Source organism: Thunnus albacares, chromosome 15, assembly GCF_914725855.1.
Source record: "Thunnus albacares chromosome 15, fThuAlb1.1, whole genome shotgun sequence".
In the NCBI taxonomy this organism is placed as follows: Eukaryota; Metazoa; Chordata; class Actinopteri; order Scombriformes; family Scombridae; genus Thunnus; species Thunnus albacares.
In genome coordinates, this window is record NC_058120.1 from 8,531,110 (window position 1) to 8,553,804 (window position 22,695).

The 22,695-nt window shown below is 38.3% G+C and overlaps 1 protein-coding gene across 2 annotated transcripts in view; it reads left to right on the plus strand.

Annotated features, from left to right (window-relative positions):
* Window positions 1-16,293: 16,293 nt before the first annotated feature.
* lingo2b (leucine rich repeat and Ig domain containing 2b) overlaps window positions 16,294-22,695 on the plus strand; it is a 32,431-nt gene continuing 26,029 nt past the window's right edge. For both annotated transcript variants that reach the window (XM_044373926.1, XM_044373927.1), the window contains exon 1: window positions 16,294-16,672. The gene's annotated coding sequence lies outside the window, so the exon portion shown is untranslated. The remainder of the gene's footprint in view (window positions 16,673-22,695) is intronic.

Genomic DNA, 22,695 nt, shown 5'->3' on the forward strand with positions numbered 1-22,695 from the left:
TGCAAATTAACTCAGCGATTCAAACAATTAATCTACTATATTAACACCTGTATAAACAAATTACTACTTACACAATATGTAAGGACGTTGTGGTCAATTGAAAAAAGGTGTCTTTAAAATCAAATAACCACTGTACATGCCAATGTACAAACTGAAGTGAAGGTCTGCTTCATTAAACACATTAATAAAATAAACATCCCCCCATTCCACAAAAGCAGAGTTGAGTTCTCCCAGGACCACAGTTAAAAAAAAAGGGATATATCAAGAGTTAAAAGAAGAATACACACTTGTACGTGTGACATTAAAAAAAAAGCAGAATTCCACATGAAAGAACAAAACAATTTAAGGTCCACTTACTTGCTTATTTTAGGCCATATCACAAGGTCTTCATCGGTTTCCAAGGTCAAGCATGAACTGTTTTAGCCAGTTGGACAAGTTCTGGTACTAGAGGTGTTCAAAATAATAAAATAAATGGAATATCTACAGTTTCATGACAGTCCTCTTCTCCAGAACAACCAAGTAAGTGGACCTTGTGTTGAGATTGTTTTATCTACTTTTTTTTCCATGGTCAAGACTGAAATGTCAAGCTCAACAATAACACTTTCTCACAGCAGTCCCACTGCTCAGATTTGTTACATCAAATCAGAAATTGGAACTTCAAGTTGTCTGATCTGGATACTCAGTTCTTGTAGTGTTGTTAGGACTCACTGTCAACATCTATAAATGTTATAAAAGCCTTTTGCCCAATCCACAGCGAAAATGTCTCGGATGTTAAAAATCTGTCTGTACTAGTCCGTAATTCATCTGCTTCTCTTATGTACATCCCCTTCTTGTGATTGATATTATTAAATTAAAATGGGGAATGAATAACAATGACAGTTATAACAATAACAATCATTAATTTTACATTCACACTACTAATGAACTAGTGTTTTGCATCAGTGCCAAAAAATAATACAGTACATTATACATTATATTATTTGTAAATTTAATATGCAGTGTAACTATTTTAACATTTGAGGAATAAATGCAAGTTTGTCTGCATCCTGCATTCACTGAAAACTGCCCACCAACAGAATATTTTTAATTATTCTGTTGTGAACGTGGACGTCCCAGTCTGTGCAGACAGGTAAACACAAGGCCACTGACATGGTCACTTTATTAAATGGGGTTACAGACTAACCCTGGCAGTAATGAATGCAGTCAATGTGGTAAATTGAATTGAGCATAGTTTCTCAGTCTCCAGTCAGCCGCGGTAGCCGCAGGGCCTCCTTGTTTTCCAGTCAGAGGCGCTTATCAAAATCCCAAACCCTCCAATGCCACACAACAGGTCAAATCAATCGGACAGAAGGACGTAATCCAGCATGGGAAATACATAATGGAGGCTAAAATCAGAATACACTTACGAAAGAAAAATATTGCTAAAGCAACCTGTTTCGTAGCTATAATACTTACTTTTTTTAGAATTGCAGAATAGCACACAAAACCAACAGCCAAACATAAAATATTATTACTGTGGAATATTTATCCAGTTGACTTGTTTTAGGACTGCGCCTGAGTATTTCTGTTGATTCTGTGGCAGGCAGGACTGCTGTCCATCACTTAAAATCTGGAAGGAGCTGCAATCCCATGGCCAGTGGGCAGTACAGGAATGGATTTGTTTACAGCCTCAAGTCTACACCCTGCAGGCTTTCATCTTAAAAGACAGTGATTTACAATTCACTGTTGTCTGGATTGCACTGCGGTCTTGTCTGTCTTACTGGGATATTTCCTATCTGGGGCTTCGATGGTGGCAGCACACAATTCAGAGGAAAAGAAATTAACTTAGCAGAAACATAAGGTGAAAAATCTATTGTGTGTGTGCAAAGGTGAGGAGGGAATTTCAGACAATCAATAAAAGTATAAAACATGGAAAACTTTTGTGTATGTTGATATGACTGTAAAGGCTGACGCAATCTGGTTCTCAGTGTGAGTGAATAGTAATGCATAGAAACAGAGCACCCCAGTAATTTAACATAAAAAATCTATGTATTATATATGGTGTAGGTTGCCAGCAGCTATAATTAGGACATTACACTGTGTAATACCCTTACAAGTAAATGATCTCCACAGCCATTTGTGGAGCTTAATGCTTTATCAGCTCACCATTCTGTAGATGGCTGATCAATTTCCCCAGGGACCATCTGGGCGCTCATTTCTCTCCCAGTAATGTAAGGATCAATGGCGGGATTTGTTAGCCCAGATTAAATGAAGGAAGGGTAATCAGAGAGGCAGTTAGCCTAGTCTGTGATCTTGATTGTGAATACTTGGATTACATTTAAAGCCTCGACACATGCACTTAACATATATATAGAAAGACCCTTGAGACACCATCAACACATAAAGACAACACAGTCATGCAGGGCAAAGCAGTCCATCGTACACATCGTGGGGGTTTTTGTTATTGATCCAAACTCCCTGTACACCTGTCTGAGCCAGTAAACTCCTGACAGCCAACTAAGAAGAAACAGCATATTATCCCCGTGTTTCACATTGCTGGCTCCCAGAGCAGTGTAGGATTGTTTTTACCATTTTATTGATCTCTTTGGACTACCACCTAGTTATTTCTCTTGCTTTTCAACTGCCTGTGAGATCCGAGAGGCTGCATGAGATTTCTGGTCCCAGGAGCAATTTTCCTACTTTGTGTCCTGCTTCAATACTGACTCCAAACAGCTGAAAAGGGATGAAACGTGAGTTCTGAAAGCCTGAAATTTTAGTATCTGGCCACATATTTATTAAGGGCAGTTTCACATTTAGGGAAATATGCTTATTCGCTTTCTTGCTGAGAGTTACATGAAAAGATTGATACAACTTTCATTCTGTTACATATGAATCTACAGTGTGAGATCAGCACAAAGACTGCAAGCAGGGGGAAACAGCTAGCCTCTGTTGTATCTCATTTGTTTAATCCATACAAAAACTTTAACTACATGATTATTATCATTATTATGTACCTGACTATTTCTTGGCCAGGCACAGTGACCTCCTCCGCTTCCAGTCTTTGTGCTAAGCTAAGTTAGCCATTTGTAGCTTTATATTACTGGCTGGCAATTTTCTATATTTTTCTTATTGTCTCATGTGCAGAGCCAAATCAACAATGAATTGATCCAAAGTATTGATTCGAAGTATTGTGTGTACTCAAAGGCTGATATATTGTATTCCTCTGTGCCATGTGTTGTCCAAAAACTATTCAAAACATGTCACTGAGCCACACTGTTGCACTGGATGACATGGTTCCTTCAAACTTATGTACGGGTTCGGTCATTTGTTTAGAAATGGCTTCAAAGACTAATAACAGCATTTCATCAGCATCACATTTTCAGTGGCCAGAGAGTAGTTCTGGCAGACACGACCGCACATGTGTGGGACTGTAGTTCAATTTACAGTGCTTCTCTAGCTTGTTGAGCTACATATCATAACCCCTTTACTTTGTGCTACATTGTAAATTTCTCAAAGAACTTCAATACAAAGTCAAGAGGTTGTGTAGCACAGCAAGCTAGTGAAACATGCAGTAGTGTCTGCCTAACACTGAACTACTCTTCAGAGACTGAAAAGATGATGGCTGTCATTTGTCTTTGGAGCTGTTTCTAAATAAAGTATTGTACCCATACTCTTTGAGGCAAAGGAACATGTCACCCAGTGCAATGCTGTGGTGCACTGACATGCTTTTAATAGCTTTTGGACAGGGGAATAACATATATCAGGCTTTGGATATGCATACAATACTAGGATCAATTAATTGTTGGTTTGGCTCTGTACATGAGATTTGTTGACAATAAGGAAAACATAGAAAATCACCAGTCATATCTTTTAAACAAAAAATATGAGAGTGGTATCAATCTTCTCATCTAACTCTCAGTAAGATATCCCAAAATATCAAACTGTTCCTTTCAGCCATTGTTATTTTCCCCACTAGCTGCCTTCCTTGGTCATTTTGTAACATTAAGAATCTGACTTTTTCTCATTTAATCATTGATACAAACCACTTTGCCCTTTTCTACTTTACTTTACTAATTGACAAATTGACATTTAGTGTGTATTGTGTTAATTAACACAGTGGTTCTCAATCCTGTCCTCAGGACCCAGAGTGCTACTGGTTATCTATCTTACCAGGTGGTTAATTGCAGTTAATTACATTCACCAGGCAACACAGGTGTCAGTTAGTCCCTCATTAGATGGCTGGAGTAGAGCTGTAAATCCAGAGGATGGAAAACCACTGCTTTGAAAAGAAATGAGGAAAAGAAACCTAAAAGTTTATTTCTCCTAAAACAAGTGGGTCAGTCAATGAGTTTGAGCACTTTTGAAACAGATTGAAGATATTCAATCGATAGAATTTCTCATTAATTTGATCTGTGCATTCATCTAACTTTCAAAGGATAGTGAGGTCACAACTGGCAGGGTTCACACAAACTAGAAATAATTAGCATAGCCTTTTGTGAAGTTTCATGGTGTTTGCACTGGCAGTTATGTATTAAATTGCCTGGTAATAATAGCCTCATGTGCACTCCCCGTGTCATTCATCTGTGACAAATAAGCTCGAGAGATTCAGTAGTCATATTTAATTTGTTGTCTCGATTCACTGAGGTGAATATTTTCCTACCATTTAATTTCATAACATTTCGTTATGCCACGCCCAAAATCTACTGCCAGAGTAACAAACAGCAGCAGGGCTGTTCTTCCTGCTATTGGTTGAATGACTGCAGTTCCCAAGCACAAGTCTTAATTGTGAATGAGACTACATAAACATTACTTTTTTGATCTGTAATGATAGTTGTAGTGGTTATAGTAGTTGTAATCATAATTACATATTACACAAATAAATAAGCCAAGAATATGTGCCAAGGACTACTAAGGGTCATCAGATTTTTATTCTAACCAAAGACTTGAAGCTGCATTAAGTCATTTTTTCTGGCCTCTTGGGGGCAGCAAATCAAGCTGAAGACATTGGACAAATGTTGACATATTATCACCTTATAAAGTTGTCATGGTAAATCTTTTAGCAATCATTTCCCTATACATCATGCAGACACAGAGCAACGTTAATTAATTCTGGAGTCGTGATTGTTATTCACTCTCCTTTTAGTGCTGTTTTGGTCCCACCAACTGAGGGAAATATGTTTGTTTTGCCACTAAATTCTCTAGTATGTTCTCCAGTTGAACACTAATTTGGTCTGCCTGCTGTTTTCTGCTGGGCAGGCAGGATACAGTGGTTTTAGGAGAGTTTATTTAGCTGAAAACAGCTACCTGCTGTAGCTGGAAACAGGGTTGATGACAGCAATTGGACCGAATCAAAACACGTAAGTTACGGACCAACATAAAACCAAACAATGAGATAAAAAGGATAAACTGGTGGTAACTACAGTCTGGTGATAATTCTTTGTGAGTTTGTCACTGTGAGCAACTCCTTTCACATTACACAATGTAATCTTATCCATTGTTAACATAAAATATTGATTAGTGCAGCTTTAAGCTGTTAATTTAGCAAAGTAGAAGAAAAATTAACTAATCAGGGACATCTCCTGGGTGTCACTCGTTGTAATTAAAGCTCAGGTTCTTCACAATCGGGTTGCCTATTCCTCTACATACTGTATATATTTCAAGACAAAATTATTATTACAGGTCACTATCACATACAATAGCTGTTCCCTAATTCCACTAATACGAATTCTATGAACGCTTTGAGGGTTAACACTGGAAATTGACAAAAAGTCAGTATTAAAAAAAAAATGCTTGATTTGTGAGTGTCTTGTCCCACAATCGAGTGCACAAAGGAAATAAAGAAGCAACTCGCCGCCCCAGATTTTTTTTTGTCTTGACTGCAAAAACATTATACTATGATAATTAGCATATAGTGAATACTGTGTATAGTTAGAATGTAGTATGGAACTGGGACATAGCTAATGTCTCAGTAGGCTTAAAAGATATAAGAAGCCTTGGGAGAAGCAATTCAAAGATAAAATAAACAGAAAGTTATGACAAAACTACTGAGCTAAACAGTAAAATATTAATATTAGTTAGTAATAAATTATGAAATTATGTGATATCTGCAGGCACAAACACAGCTCAAGAGATATATGTTCTCCTCCACAGATTATCTAACCTCTAAACCACTACTGGTCTTATAAAGACTTCAACAGCATTATTGCTGCTTTCATCGATAAAGCACAGATATCCTTCAAAACATAGCCTTCTTTTTGAAGATACAATACTTGTTTTCTATAAAGTACAAATATGCAATTGAATGCTTTTGCTAGTGCATGGATGTACCAAGAGGGAAGCCCTAACCTTAACCCAATAGTAATGTTCTACTGAGCTCTTTTTGCCTTTACTGGAAAAGATGAGAAAAAAAAATACAATCAGTAACAGTCAGTCAGTCTGATTTGAAAGAAATGTTCTTCTTTCAAATTTATTCAGATATTAAGATTATGATAATGTTTCTCGATTGACTATTTTCCAATAAGTTTATTTAGCTCCATTTCTGTAACTACAATGACATTTTATCGCTGCTTGTTTTTAATGCCTCCAGTACTTTGCAGTCAGTCGCTGCCTTTGTGCACTTGGCTTGCATTCATCAACTGGTGCAGCCTCCAACCATTCAACGCCCACCTCGGAGCCAGTTGTCACTTTTTCATGGTTGTTATCTCTCAGTAATTCCAAAACAAGTGCATTTGTGCGAGACTGTATAAAGGACTGGGTTGTGTTGATTTAATGTGCACAATAAATTGGCTTTGTTTTTTGTTTAATTGCTCCTCTGAGACATATATGGTGCAGAATTTAGCTTTAGTTACACGACTGCTGCTGAAATGATACAATATTCAGACTGTAACTCAAGATAATGAACAGTTAAAGTAATTATAAACACTGTTATACAGTGTTGCAATAGGGAAAGACGGCTAAATAAGGTTTATTTTATTTTTCATGCTCATTTCCATGCCATGTCCTTGTTGCCCTGTAAATACATTTCACATGTAAACAAAATGTTAAAAAAGATGTGACCCCGACTTACTTGTTTTAAATTTGCCAGTAATCATGAAATGATCACGATATGCTCGATATTTTATGAGCTCAGTGTAGTTGCTCCCATGTCGTTCCATTAATGATTTGTTTATTGCTCTGTGGTCTGACTCCTCATCCTCTAATCACAGTCTACATGTCCTCATTTACCAGGCATCGGTGGTAAAATAATTTCATTACACATGTTGCACATCCGCTTGTTATTACAGGGGGTCACCGGGTTTTGCTGCTCTGTGTGTGTGTGTGTGTGTGTGTTTGTGTGTGTGTTGTAGTGGTGTAAAATTTCAGAAATTTGAGTTTCCTTCTTTATCTTTGTTCAATGTCCAGCTTAAAGGATGAAGCTTTTGCTTTTTTTCTCCATTGTATAGTGGGTCACATGAAATTCACCATTTCATACACCCGAATTGTTTCAGCATCTCCCTTACAGGAATAGTTTGACATTTTGGGAAATACTGTACTGCTATTCACTTTCTTGCAAAAACTGTAGATGACAAAATAGATACCACTCATATCTGGACTGTAAATAAGGAGCTAGAGCCAGGAGACAACTAGCGTAGCATAAAGAATGGAAGCAGAGGCTAGCATGACATGTTATATCTTATTAAAAATTCAAAATGTATGGTGTCTCACAAATAGTTTGACATTTTGGGAAACACACACACACACACACACACACACAAAATTAGATGACAAAATATATACCACTCTGTTTGTCTGAAGCCAGAGCCAGGAGACAGTTAGCTTAGCTCAGCCTAAAGAATGGAAGCAGAGGGAAATAGCTAGCAAGGAGAAAAAAATCCTATCAACACCTCTAAATCTCACTAATTAACACATGATAGTTATATTTTTATGGGGAGTTACATTCTGGCACTATTTCTTGGCTGAGTGCAGTGGCTTGCAGTCTTGGTTTTTGTATGTATTAAAGATGTGATGTATAATGTGTTAACTAGTGAGCTTTTAGGGGTGCTGATAGCCAGATTATTATTTTTGTACCTTTAGACAGAGCCAGGCTAGCTGTTCCCCCCTGTTTCCACCTGCTGACTCTACCTTCATAATTGGCGTACAGATATATAGTCACATCATTATTTTCTAAAGAGTCAAACAATTCCTTTAAAAAGACTAAGTCCAGTGCAAACCCATGAAAATAATTTCTTCAGTCTACAGCATTCAGCTATCACATTGGACTTTTTACCAAGAAAAAAAAAAAAATCTAATAAACTAGACTGAACCAGCCATGTGTTGTGTATTTAGTTTGGAGCCTGACCTTTAAGCACATTTCTGACTGCCCAGATCATGGCGATACACAACCTGACTCAACCCCTGGACAGTAACAACAACCGTGGCAGACTGAGCACATCGGCTGGAGGTGCTGCTGTTTGTTTAAAGGCGAGCTGTCACACATCCTAACATCTCCAGCCTTATGCAACCCCACTGTAGTACACAAGATCACCAGGAGGCTGGTCAGGCATCAGCCAGAGATAAGCCAGCACAAGACAAGCCTGTGTAAGGTATAGGGGTTTATATAACAATCCCAAATGTTACTACATTTGTTTGTGGGATACCCATCTTTCCACAACACTGATGTGCTCAAGTACATAATAGATAATACCAAAGGACTGTGATTCCACTAATGTACACCCAGCGTCGTCCCAGCTAGGGCTCACTTGACACAGAGCACCTTCGGCATGATGAAGTCAAGATGGCACAGTCGTTTTCTTCACAGCCTTGAAGTTGAGACCAAATGGTGTGCCTTCTGTCCCTGTTGTTTCTGCCTTTCTGCACAACTTCTGCGTGAGTACAGGCGACATTTATGATCTAAGCCAGATGATTGTGACTCGAGGCTTCGTCACCGCCAGGCTCTGGGGCGGTGGAAGCAAGTCGTGTTGAGAAGAGGGACTGACCTGCAGTCTGTCACTTAGCCCCTTAGATGTTTCAAATTAGATTAATCTCTTACTTTACTTTTAAGTTACACCAGAAGTACTAATTTAGCTATTAAGCTGTAATTATATTTTTTTCACATGTATTTAAGAGTTGATATCTTCCATTGACTGTTCCATTCCATTGCACACTTTCGTTTAACTTAGTGTATTCGGGTGAATAAATAGTCTAAATTTAATGATCAAATACTCTACTTTAGTTGGTCCACAATAAACATCAATACTGCATGCTATGAGTTAGTTTAACTTGGAATCTGACAAATGCATCTTGGGTTTTTCTTTGTGTTTAGTTTTTAAATTCATGGCTCTTGCCATAGTGATAAATATTTTTCCCAGCCTCATCCTCTTAATAATGAGCCTGCTGAAGAGAGTGGGTGAAGCAAACAGATTGGTATTAATGCAGGACATATTAGATTATTGCAAAAGTGACTTTTACTTCATAAGGCATAATTACTGTCATCCAGATCTGGCAGTGTACGCTCCTCGTTTATGAAAGGGCTGTCACTCTCAAATTAAGTTTACAGTCTCCTCATCTGACCTTTTGAGTTACATTAAAAAAAGAAAATGGCATGTACTCAGTGTTTTAATCATTCTGAATATTAATACAGAGGAACAATATTTCCTGTTTATCAATCCAAAATGTCAAGATGCAAGTCACTTATTTTTATAGCCTTGCTGCTGTTGTTATTTGCAATCAGTCTGGAGAACATTCTACATTTTGGCTGCAGTCTGAAATGGTGCAGGCATGACCAGAATACTTAACTATTAACAACCTCATCATTAGCAAAATGGTTTGTAAAAGAAAAATGAAAGCAATATTTATTTGCTTAATTATGTTCTGCTGAATCAACTATCTAGCTCCATACTTCTCAGGACTTAGCCTCGCTGGTTTTCTTTGTAGTTTTAATGAGGGGCTGATTTTCCACCTGGTGCACAAGGTTAATAACTAACATTAACAAGGGCTTTTACATTTTTATTGTCCTTTTCACATTGACCCACACAATATTTTGTTTGGTAAGATAACAACAGAAATAGATTTTTAAAACATGGATGATACACAAAGAGGGAGCTGGCTCCTTGGAGAAAGATGAGGAAAAAAATCCCTTCATCATGTTAAATTTAAAGGATAAGGCTGGCGATTTTCTATATTTTTCTTAGTGTCAACATCATTTGCAAAGCTAAACCAACAATGAATTGATCTACTTATAAGTATATAATAAGTATTATAATAACAGGAATCACTGTTTCATTCTCCAGAGAGTGGTTCCTTGTAAGGCAGAGCTTGCATGGGAATGTGATTGTGTTTATAGAGCTTCACTGGTTGCTGATAGATATTGTAACCTCTTGACTTTGTGCTACATGGTAAATTTCTCAAAGTACCTCAATACAAAGTAAAAAGGTTGCAATATGTAGTACAACAAGCTAGCAAATCTCCATAAACAGAATGTTCCCACAAAGTGGTGTCTGCCGTACTACAAACTATTCCCCTAAGACTGACAATGTGATTGATGTTATTAGTCTTTGGATCCATTTCTAAATAAACCACTGTAACCACACTTTGGGGTGAAGGAATATGTCACCCAGTGTAATGTGTGGCTCATATGAATATAAAATATCAGGCTTTGGATATACACACAGTACTTGTAAGTAGGATGCATTCATTGTTGGTTTGGCTCTGCACATGAAATGCATTGACAATAAGAAAAACATAGAAAATCACCAACCATATCCTTTAAGTCTTGTGGGATCTTAATCATGGGTGGGGATGGGTAATCATGCTTTAGTTGCTATGAGCGGACATTGTAGGAAAACAAATAAGTTAACATTTAACTGACACATTCAGTACAAACATCTGAACATTTGCAGCAAAATGTATTTGCTGTTGTCAATTAGACACACAGGGTTACTTGAAAGAATATGTTACAAGTGGTGTTTTTCTTGTGTGTTACCTAAAGATGCCTTGTTATATTTTTGATATATTAGATATTGTAATCCTAAGTAGGATTGGCAAAAAAATGTTGTCCATTATTTCTCACGGCTCAGTCACTAACCTCTCCTGTCATTCTCCACCTGTCCAGCAGCTGCCCTCAGCGTGTTCCCGCCATCTCCTGTCACCCAATTCCCACACCCACCTGCTCATCTGTCTCTCATTCCCTCATTAGCCACTCAGTATTTACAGTTTACCAGCTCCTTTCCCTAGGCATTTGCAAGATCATGCATTGTGCTCTGTAGCTTTGACGTTCCAGCCCTCTGTTCCACTTATACCTGCCTGTGTGTTCATGACTCCTGCCTGCTTCCAGTTTTTGCCTGCCTGCTCCTTGTTTGGTTTTGTCTGCTAATTGACTGTCTGTTACTACCTTGATTATCGAGCTTTTTTAACTTCGTATGCCTTGTCTACCAGTCTTGCTTCTGGGTCCACACCTCTGCGTACAGAACACACACCAAAACAATCTGAAAAAGGAAACAAGGAATTTTATGTCTGCTAGAGAGGAAAACACTTACAATTGTAGGTAAAAAAAAAAAGGAAAAATCTTTAGTACAGCAGGAGGAGTAATCACCTCATCTATATCCAGTATGTTACCATGACAGATATTTCAGACATACAGGCAGTTCAACACAGATTTAATGAAAATACCACAGGCTCCAATAGACATTTCAACACATGGAGAAACTGGCATCATAAATCCAAACATAGATATAATTTCCACAAAAATACAAACATAAATAACAGAAAATATTATTGGCTTCTTATGCACCCTATTAGCCTACACGCAAAGGCTGTTTTAATTGATATTTTGGATTGAGTTGTTTCTAGGGGGAGAAACATGTTTGTGACAAAGCTGTCAAAGCTTTTGAGAATAAATAGTTTTTTGTTATTTAAATTCCCAAACCCTCATTTAAGCTCTGCATGTTGATTCAAAGGATTGTCTTGAAAAGAAAATAAGCTAATGGGAGGATTAATTCCTCTCATTTAATGTGATTATTATGTTTTTCCTTCTTTTTAATTGAAGTGTAACAGTAATTTTCAATCCATCAAATTGAGTTTTTTTATACTGCCCTTACAACTTAATGTAATTAAAGTTGCTTTACAACCGAACATGGTGAAACAAGGACAATGCATCAAACTGAGAGAGGAATCATTTGATGTTAGTATCACGAGAGCTGGAAGTGTGATGAATTATGGAGCAATAAAAAGTGTAAAGAGCTACAGACATTTTAGGTTATAGTTCATTTCTTCCTCAGCATGGTTGCCATAGATGCCAGAACTGTGTCTGTTCCTCTTTGGTCTCCGGTTCTGTCTTTACTGCTTCTATTTTGGTCTCACTCTCAGTCCAAAGTGTCAGGCGGCACAGGAGGGGAGTGGTATGCCCGTCTTTCACCACAGGGAGAGAAACGGAGTGTTAGGTTGTCTAGCCAGAACCCCATAGAGACGTTAGCCCCACAGGTACATGCTAATGAAGACAGTGGAATCAATATTCCTGCCATCCTCCCCACAGCGAGACACACACACACACACACAGATCGTATTTCCATATTTGTGAGGACCTCCCATTGACTACACTTGGTCCTTAATCCTGCACTTGGAAGGTAAAGAAACAATGTCGCTTATAATGTTAAATACCATTAATTCAATATATTCACTTTGCTTTAAGGTGCCCTCTCTACTTCAGAATGCCTTTTGTTAACCATCAAAGCAACATGCATTGTTTTACATGCATGTAAACATCAGTAATGTTAAGGGAATAGTTTAACATGCTTTTTTGCTCACAGTTAGATGAAAAGATTGATACCACTCTCAGTCTATTACATATAGGTATATAGAGAGAGGCGACCGTTAGCTTAGTTTACCATAAAGACTCGAGGCCGGGAGAAACAGCTAGCCTGGCCATGTCGAAAGATCAAAAATCTGCTAACAGGCACCTCTGAAGTTCACTAATTAACACATTACATCTTGTAAAACCACAACTTGTCATCATTCGTAGGCAGATTCTGTTATCTTAGCTAAAGAGCAAGGCTAGCTGTTTCATCCTGCTTTTTTGCTAATCGAAGCTAACTATGTCCTGGCTTCATATTAAATAGACAAACATGAAAGTGGTGTTCATCTTCTCATCTAACTCTTGGCAAGAAAGCAAAAAAAAAGCTTATTTCCAAAATGTCTAACTATTTCTTGAACCATATGAGCAATTAAAGAGGTTTTAGATTCATCTATAACCCAACTTGTCCTGTGGCTTCACTGCATTCTGGTCTGTCGAGGATACTGTCAGTGAATAAATTGGCATTTCTGCCTCTGGTATTATTGATCCCTGTATGAATGATTGCTGAAAATTGGTACAAATTTTGAGTGCAAACCTAATTCTAGCTGGTAAACATAAGAAAAGGGCATCATTAATCACAAAAGTGTTGAGATAAAAAATATTCTATTATCACCAAGTTTTTGCTGGTCTGTTTGTGCAGGCTGTGTTTATTCGCAACAAACCAAGCCAATACACTGACTATACAAACGTTAGCTTAACTAGCTAGCAATGCACCAACTGTGTGGGAGAGTTTCAGTGCCCCAGGATAAGAGGCACACATTTTTAAAAAGTTTAAACATTTTTAACTTGTGCAAATGCATCTTCACCTCATTTCACACCACCCCGGGCGCACCCACTCACAAATTTCCATTGACTGTGTATGTCATGCCAACTCTAACATTTGCATTGCATTCTGTCTGAGCACACCTTTAGAGTAGTTAGTTATGGACCCTTGTTTTAATATTACCTCTATATGCAAAAATAACTCCTTCCTTACCTTAACTCATTAATCTTAACCTGATCCTAAATGTAATATTCAATAAAAAACTACATCCATACTACAAAATAACCCTGAATATATGTCAAACCTGGGATTTTTCTCACACTATACTGTCTTCCTGATGAAATTTGGTCCTCATAAGGATAGATCTGAACACTCACACACCTCATATCTTCATTATGCCACATGTACGTCGGGGGTCCCTTGTGACTTAGTTACAGGGGAGAGTATGTCACAGAAGATTCAAATAAGGGGAAGATAAGGGGAAGTGTGGTGTGCATGAGAAACAAGGATAAAGGGTAAAACTGGATAAAAGCTGATCTCGGATTAAGTCACAGCGAGCACAGTGACAAAGAAAGAAGAGACAAAAAAAGGGGGAGAAGTGGAGGTAGAAACACAATAGATCCCACATGCACTCCTCTCTTTTTTGCTCCATGCTGTGAGCTGCTGTTCACTGGTAATAGAAGACTGATTAACTTGGAAGACTGGATTTCCACCATCCTGATGGCAAGCCAGAAAGAATATAATGTAGGGCTTCCTGTGGAAACTTTCAAAATAAAAACTTATTAAACATATCAAGTGCTTTTTAAAATTAGATATGCTTTCAGATCTTTGGAAATGGATTTGTGGCAAAAACACCAAAAAACATTATTTAATTCTTCATCTGCACACATTAGATGGTCTAAGGTGACAGGATTTCCACTCTCTGAATAAAGGAGTAAATGCTGCTTCTAGCATGAAAGATTAGATCAGGGTTTGTGGCTGATACGTGAGCCTGATATTGACCTTTCCTCTAGAAATCAGATACGTTTATCTGGGTGTCAGCGTTTCCCATCTCTGATATAATGATTGGGGAACTGATCAATACTGGTTGTCTGTAGAAAGCCTTTGAGCTAATGCTAATGTGATATTTTGATCTGACTGCACACACACACACAAGAATGAGTGTTAATCATTGTTGTCTTTTCTTTATCTTTTTTTTTCTTGTCTCTCTATTTTTTCTTTATTTGGGGTTGACTGTAGTTTTGTGTCCTATTACAGTGAGAGCATGTTTTGGCATGAAAATGATCATACTTTGTCATATAAAAAAACACTAAATAAGTAGGCCTGATGGTCATCAATTTCACATACAGTAAGTTCACAATTCATATTAGATTAAATACCTTGGTCAAATGTCCAACTGTATGGAGGACCAATCCTGATTTTTTAATGAATTGATGAATAGTCAAATACAATGATCAAATAAATTGAGCAATAAATAAATCAATGCCAAATTATTTAATAAAAGAATGAAATAGACAAAGAAATAAATAGAATTATCTTGAAAATGAACAGAGGAGAAATAACTTGATGCATGTGATCAGAGCTCATCAGAGATCAGAGTTTTTCCCCAATAGTCTGCCAACTCTTTAGTGTGGCTACTTCTTCTGCCGGTTACACTTATTACCTTCTATCTTCTATCTATCATTTGGGTCTATTCCTGAAAATCTTGCCATAAATGTTTAAATGAATTCCACATTTTGTCTTGTTAAATTTATTTTCCCTCAGAAGACTTTATTTTGAACAAGACTTTCCTCATGACGGTGGATTCATAAAATTTAACTTCAACATCTAAAAATTGGATTGCATATTATATTTTATCTTCACTATGCACAAAATGGGGCAGTTCAAGCAATTCCTCTTGTGTTGTCCTGGATTTATCTTTTTGCTTATTCCTACATCTTCAGATTAGGCAGTTTTCAAACTAGATTGTGGCTGTCCACCTGTTGTTTCTGTATACGAACTGTGTGATTGTCTGTATATGAACTGCGTGTTTGTCTGATCATAATTGTTCTTGTGCCTCTCTTGAAAAAGAAATCTCAATGTCAATGAGACTACACGGCTAAATGAAGTTTAACTAAATAAATAAATATGCTGCATATTAGATATAACATTGATTTTATAAGCTAATCCTTATCTTAAGCTACTCATCTGTCCTGTGAAGCAGTGGTGTGCTTTGTAACTGGTACAACTAATAATGATTTAGAATTCATGCTCTCATAATTAATCAATTAAAAAAAATCAAAGCTAAACATTTGCAAACATTAGCATATTACTTGAAAAGTAAATAGGCCACACCCCATGAGAAAATATTGCAGAACATAAGTTCTACTGAAGGAAAATAGAAATAAAGTGAGTGTAAATAAATATTTTGTCTTTGCGCATTGTTTATAATTTTTATTGGTCTCTTAATGTATTTGATCACTTAATAAATCAATTCACTTCTTCAGTTCAGTCATTATTTTTCCGTCTGGTTTGATCCTCCATACCACAGCAGCAGGACGGTAGCCTCAGATACAACCACAATACTGCAGGTTTTTCCAACACTTGCAGAAGGAGCCATGTCAAAAAATAACTCGTTATTGAACTGTTGCATTTGTTTCAAGCTTTTACTCTGAAGACGAAGTCATCCCAGCCCCATCTAAAGCTGCGGCTGGCTTGACGCATCTCCCTCTCTCTCTCTCTCTCTCTCTCCTCTCCATCTCCCTGCCTCTCTCTCTCTCTCTCCTCTCTATCTCTCTGCCTCTCTCTACCCGCCGTCATCCAGTGCGGTGCCGATGCCTCCTTAAACCTGGAGCCTCCGTCAGGAAGGATGAGCTGCCGGGTAACCGGAGAGATAACCAGATAAAAAATAAATAAATAAATAAAAAGAAAAAACGGATTTTTATGAAGGTAGTTTTTTTTTCCATGGAAGACAGAGTGGAAGGAGACCAACTCAAGAAAGAGGATTGCATTGACAGTCTGTGCAAGTGTGTGAGTGTGTGTTAGTCAGAGTGTGTGCCTCGGACTCCCACTCAGTGATGTAAAACGTGAAGGTGGATTTTGGCATGTGGAGGAGCAGGTAAAAGGTAAGACTCATGATACTTTAGACTGAGCACTGAATCTCTTTAACAGTCTTACAGCTTTTTCTTGTTGAGGATTTGGTGCTCCTGTGGTTTCAATCTGTTGCCAAGATGAATGAAAATCTTTCCCTGCACGACTCACTATTAACTGGCTGTTAACTCACAGGAAAAAAAAAGATATTGACACTTGGTTTCATCAGCAGACTAATAGGCGTAGTCCCTCTCTGGGCAAAGGGTGTGAGGAATTTTGGGGAGGTGGCAAGTAATTCAATGAATAAATAAATAAATAAATAAACAAGAGGCCTGACGAGGTCCCCATGGGGTCTGTGGTGATGAATGGAGATAAAAAAAAAAAAAAGAAAAAAGCTCTGCCTCACAGTTTCGGAGTGATGTAGGTGTTGAGGGAGGAAAATGCGGTGCAATTCACTGTGTGAGTTTGGGTGGATGACGACACTTTCCCCCCCAAGCATTCTGGGATGAAAAGAGAACCAATTAAGTGATATTAAATGAGATTTTTAAAATTTAAAAGAGAAAAAAAAAGGTGTAAAATCCAGCCTGGGTGAATGGATGATGTGACGCCTGTGGATGTGACTGTACTGTAGTTTCCTGTGAGGATTGTTGCAGCACAGAGATTGTATATGTACACTGGGTGACACGATGACACCAACACACTTCACAAGGTGGATAAAACCCTCCCTGAGCTGCACAGCGGGGATGACACATGCACTGTATGATGTTGGCGGTTGGTGCTCTGCTGTGAGTCAAAGTGGCCCTGCAGTAGAGGAACACAGTCCTTTTTTTTTGTACCCCCCAGAGTGGACCAGGATCTCTAAAAGCCTGCGGGGGTGTGATATAGTGTCTATATATCCTTTCATGCGGATGAGTGCTTGCAAAAAACCTTCTGTCCTGACCTTAAGTATGAGAAATAGGACTGAATTATAAATGAGTTATGCTCCAGCTGAGGGACTCAGCTACTGTCTCTTGTCTGACTTCCATGAGCATTAATTGAGCATGGCATGTCCACGGTAATTGTGTGCAAATTTAATCTAGTTGTTCTTATCTTGATAATGGAGAGCAAAGCTCAAGGGATATTGGCAGAAATGCATTTGTAAGCCATAGGTATCTAAAAATAAAAGGGGTGTTCAGGAACAATATTTCATCTTATATGAGATAGTTTGGTGAGCTGTGTCCAACAATTTATCACTTGGACCAAATTCTGACATCTTGCGCCCATAAATCTGGAATATAAAAGTATTTTTTTCTCGAAGTTTTCTTGTGACAAATGAATTCAGGTGCGGAGACTTTGCCGTACCTCGGGGTTTCAACAACTGCCGCCCCTGCTGTCTCCAAGCAAGAGGGATGCTAATGGAGGAGAGAGAGGATACAGGCGTTAACCGCTGCAAGACAGAGAGACAGAGAGAGAGAGAGAGAGAGTGTCTGTGTGTGAGAGAGAGAGTCTGTATGAGAGAGAAAGAGTCTGCGAGAGAGAGAGAGAGAGAGAGAGGGAGAGAGTGTGTGTGAGGCGTTTCCATGGCAACCTGTCAGGGGTGTGTTTGGTCCCTGGAGATGGTGAGGAACGGAGGGGAGGAGAGAGATGAGAGGCGAGGAGAAAACTATCCCTCGTTAAGGGTGAGAGGGGGATGGGAAGGAGATAATGGAGAGAAGAGGGGAAGGTGGGAATGCCCCCCCTTCCACCTCCCTATTGTTTGTTTTCTCCTTCCTGTGTTGCACTCTCTTCACTGGCTTCCTACTCCTCTCCTACCACACGCCACCTCCTCTGTTCATTTGGAAGTAACTCGCAGCACTTGTCATGGCTATGTGTGCGTCATATGGGAGGATTGTACATTTAAGATCAAGTGCATGAAAGTGTTTGTGTGTTTGAACTCATTTGAAGACATCATGATCATTTCCTATTGACTTTGGTTGCTTTTTAACAAATGTCATGCTTCTTTAGTCGCTCACACTAACCATAACCAAAATCTTAACCTCTATATCCTCAACTAGATGAGTAAACTAATGAGTTCACATCCCATCGATGAGGCTGCACACAAACCAGCTGGCATCTTCCTGGCACTTTTTCTTCGCTCAGATGGTGCCAATGTAAAAAAAAGCAACGCCAGTGTTTGGGTTTTATCCACTGACAGTTTAGCTCTGTTTTACTTCTACTTATTTGCCTAATTGGTATTCTTTGGACTTCTATTCCACAGGCAGCAGCTCACCACCATCTGGCTACATTCATACGACACACCCACAGCAAACTGTAAACACCCTAAATTGTCTGACACATCAAAGAAATCCAATTTCAGGCAAAGGAATCAATCTAAGCTTGAACACACAAGCTCATGAACCGACGATGTGAAATATATCTTGTGCGTTTTTTGTGAACCGCAATGTTGCAGAGGTCACACGTCACAGCAACAAGTGTGATCACTAAATATTTGACATGAATACATTACTCCCTTCACTCCACTGCAGAAATTAGGATCCATTACAAACACAAATTCAGATATACATCGAATACACCTGATATCTCATTGGCATATATTGTATTGTCGTCTAGAGAGCTTGTATTTTCTGTCTTTTCTCATATGGTGGAAATACAGTATGAGTGAAATTAAACAAATGGAGATTTGGAAGGCTGAAAGATGCAAAGTGTGCCGGAGTGATGTTTTGCTGAAGCCAACTAAGCAAAGTCGTCTGCTGGCTTTAAGTGCTGCTGCTGCAACAACCTGTAACTACAGTAACAGATGAATCAGCTGTCTGTCAGTCAACCATGTCTGTTTATTGAGAGTATATTTTTTGTATTCAGAAATGTATTATTTTAAGAACAGAACAACAACAGCTGGCTGCCGAACAGCACCATTATTAATGCAAGGACCTAGCAAATTCACACACACAACTTTAATTGCTTAATAATTATCTTCTGAGTTTTATTTTTCTGCAACAGAACTAATGAATGAATGCTGTTCAGTAATCACCTCTCCTATTAGAGATGTTGCAGCTTCCCAACATCATACTGTACTGTAAGTTAACATTATATGACACGTGTTGACTGTATTATTGTGTGATATGATAAGGTGGCGAACACAAGTCATGGATTACGAAAGTTGAGCGTGTTTCAAGTGTCTGCAAGTTGATTTTAACAGCGTACTGAAATTAATTCAAACTAGTGGCTACTTGGAGGATAGTAACAGTCCTGCTGTAATGTAATTTATAGGACGTGTTAAAACAACAGTTGAGCTCGTTTACATCATTTGTTGTCCAAAAATTGTGAAAAATGTTCACTGTTTCCCAAAGCATCGTACGGAAGTCCTCAAATGTCTTCTTTTGTCCTGACCAATAGTCGAAAACCCAAAGATATTCCGTTTAGTGTCATAAAATATTAAAGAAACCGAAAAATATTCACATTTGAGAAGATGGAACCAGAGAATTTGGACATTTTCTCTTAACAAAAATGACTAAAAATGATTAATCAATAATTAAAATATTGGGCAATTGATTTTCTGTCAATCGACTAATCAATTCATTGCAGCTCTACAACAGTTTATTTTTTAAAAAGGACCTATTATGCTTTTCCTCATTTTCAGTCATATATATAATGTTACAATGTTGGATTGTCATATTAAATGTGGCCAAAGTGTCAAATAATGAGATAAACCTATATAGAAGTAATCCCTGTGAGCAAAAAGCACTGGCTTCAGGCTGCTCTGAACGTTCGATTTTTTTCTACTTTCAGCCTGAGCCAACATCAACTCATGATAGATTTCTTTATATGGTCATCTGCTCCACGCACAGCGCACCCACAAGTGCTGCAGTGTGTGTTGGTCTGCTGCGCTCATTTGTTAGTGCTGGGCAAAGTAAAATAAGTAGTTTACCTCTTAGAGATGTGCTGGGCGTCTGCAGCTCTTCATCAAACATCATCATCGCTATGGCTGTTTCTGCTTGTACTATTCCTCCCTGCATTATTTCTAACTGACCTGTAGAACAAATAGCTCCAAATATCTCCATATGTTGTTTTGCCAACAAATTTTTAGCGCTGCTAACAAAGCTCTGCTAATTCAGTGATGAACACGTTTAATTTCCTGTAAATTCTTCACAATAAAAGTCTCCTGTTATTTAGTCATTTAAAAGCTTTAGCAGTAAAGCAGGAAATGTTGGGTTTTCATCAGCAGTAACTTAACATGACTCTGATACATGCTGTCCCTCAGCAGGCCTCTGGAAAGCTTGCCAATCAGAACAGAGGGGGCTCATTGGAAGGGGGGCCTTAAAGAGACAGGAGCTAAGACTGCCTGTTAAGAGACAGAGGCTGAACTGAGGGGCTGCATAAATGGTAAATGGACTGCATTTATATAGCGCTTTTCTACTCTACCGACCACTCGGTTTGACAACACATGCCATTCACAATGTTTCTACTACTCACCCATTCACACACACACTTACAAACCAGTGGCACGGCAATTTGAGGTTCAGTGTCTTGCCCAAGGACACTTCGGCATGAGGACTGGAGGAGCTGGAGATTGAACCACCGACCCTCTGATTAGTGGACGACCCACTCTACCATCTGAGCCACAATGGCTGCCCCAATATAAAGGATAATAAGCATAAAGGGCCAATATAAGATAAATAAGCATTTTTTTGAACCGTGAATCATGCAAATATACTCTAGTGGAGTCCCAGAATTAAAGTAAAGAGCTGGAAATGAGCCTACTAGGTCCCCTTTAAAGAAAAGCGAGACAAAAGGAGTTTTCAGTGGATTATAGCTATGTCTTTTTCATAGACTTCAACAATCAGATACATGTATATACAATGCATTTTTGTGCTTTGCTGTGTGTTGTGTATATATCATTCATTTGGGTTTAGTCCTGCAGTTCTTTGTGTAGAATACTGTAAAGCCCACCTCTCATTTAACATGACAGTAGAAAGTTGTGAGGTGAAGGTTTTTTTTCTAACTTGCAGCAAAGCAGTCATCTAAAGCAGAACAATTCCTAATACACATCAGCACAAAAGCAGAAGACAAAAAAATGTCACTTTCATTGAAAAGAATGTTCTGCACAAAAACTTGTGTGATCACACACCAAGAGTCATATTTACAAAGCTGTTGAGAACTAAGATTTGGTCCCAGTGGTAAAATCTGAAAGGAAGTTCTTTGAATTATGACGTCTTCTAAGAATTTTTCCTAAAAAGATTAAATCCTTGTGAAAAATAAAAGCTATCCAGGATGCGTAGATGTCAGCCCCTATGACTATACCTATAAGGTGCAGTATGGAGGAGGACTTTTATGTAGCTCAGGGGTTTCTTAAACAAAGGCTGCAACAAGTGGATACAAGAGAAAAGTTCACCAAATGCTGAATTACAAAGACGTGATAAAGTGCTACGGATTGCAGAGATGAAAGCACTCCTAAACTGACACTGCTTTTTAGATGTTGTTAAGAGCTCTCTGAGTATTCTCAAAATAGACACAAAAACAGGGTGCAGCTCAGGTTTCTGATCATTGCTCTGCCCAAATTAAAAAATGACTGGACGGCTAAATAAAGTAAAAAGTAAGAATAATTTTGCAAAAATCTGAATATATGTGAATACATTAGCTTAGCTGTTTTGTAAAGGAGGTGTCAGATAATGGGATACACAGATGCCCAAATTAAGATGAAAGATAAAACAGCACCAAGGATGTGCTGTAAATACACACAAGTAACATCACAAAGTAGTAAAAATAGAAACAACATGTATCATCATGGGAGAAAAATGATACCATGCGACCAGTACAGGAGCCACTACACTGACTCACTTTATCTCCGTGATCTTATTCTGAATACAGATTTGGCTAAAGTAATGGGACATTGAAGGCTTTCTCCAGATGTAGCCCCGCAACACATTAGCAATGCAGCAAGCTATGGAGTGCTCGGTTGTTACTGGAGACGAATTTTTCGTTTGACAGGGAAGACAAGGCTAGTCTGTGGGGCCCTTTGCTGTAGTGTGATTAGCATTGCAGATGCAGGTTTCTGTAGGCGTCAGTTTCAACAAACTCAAGG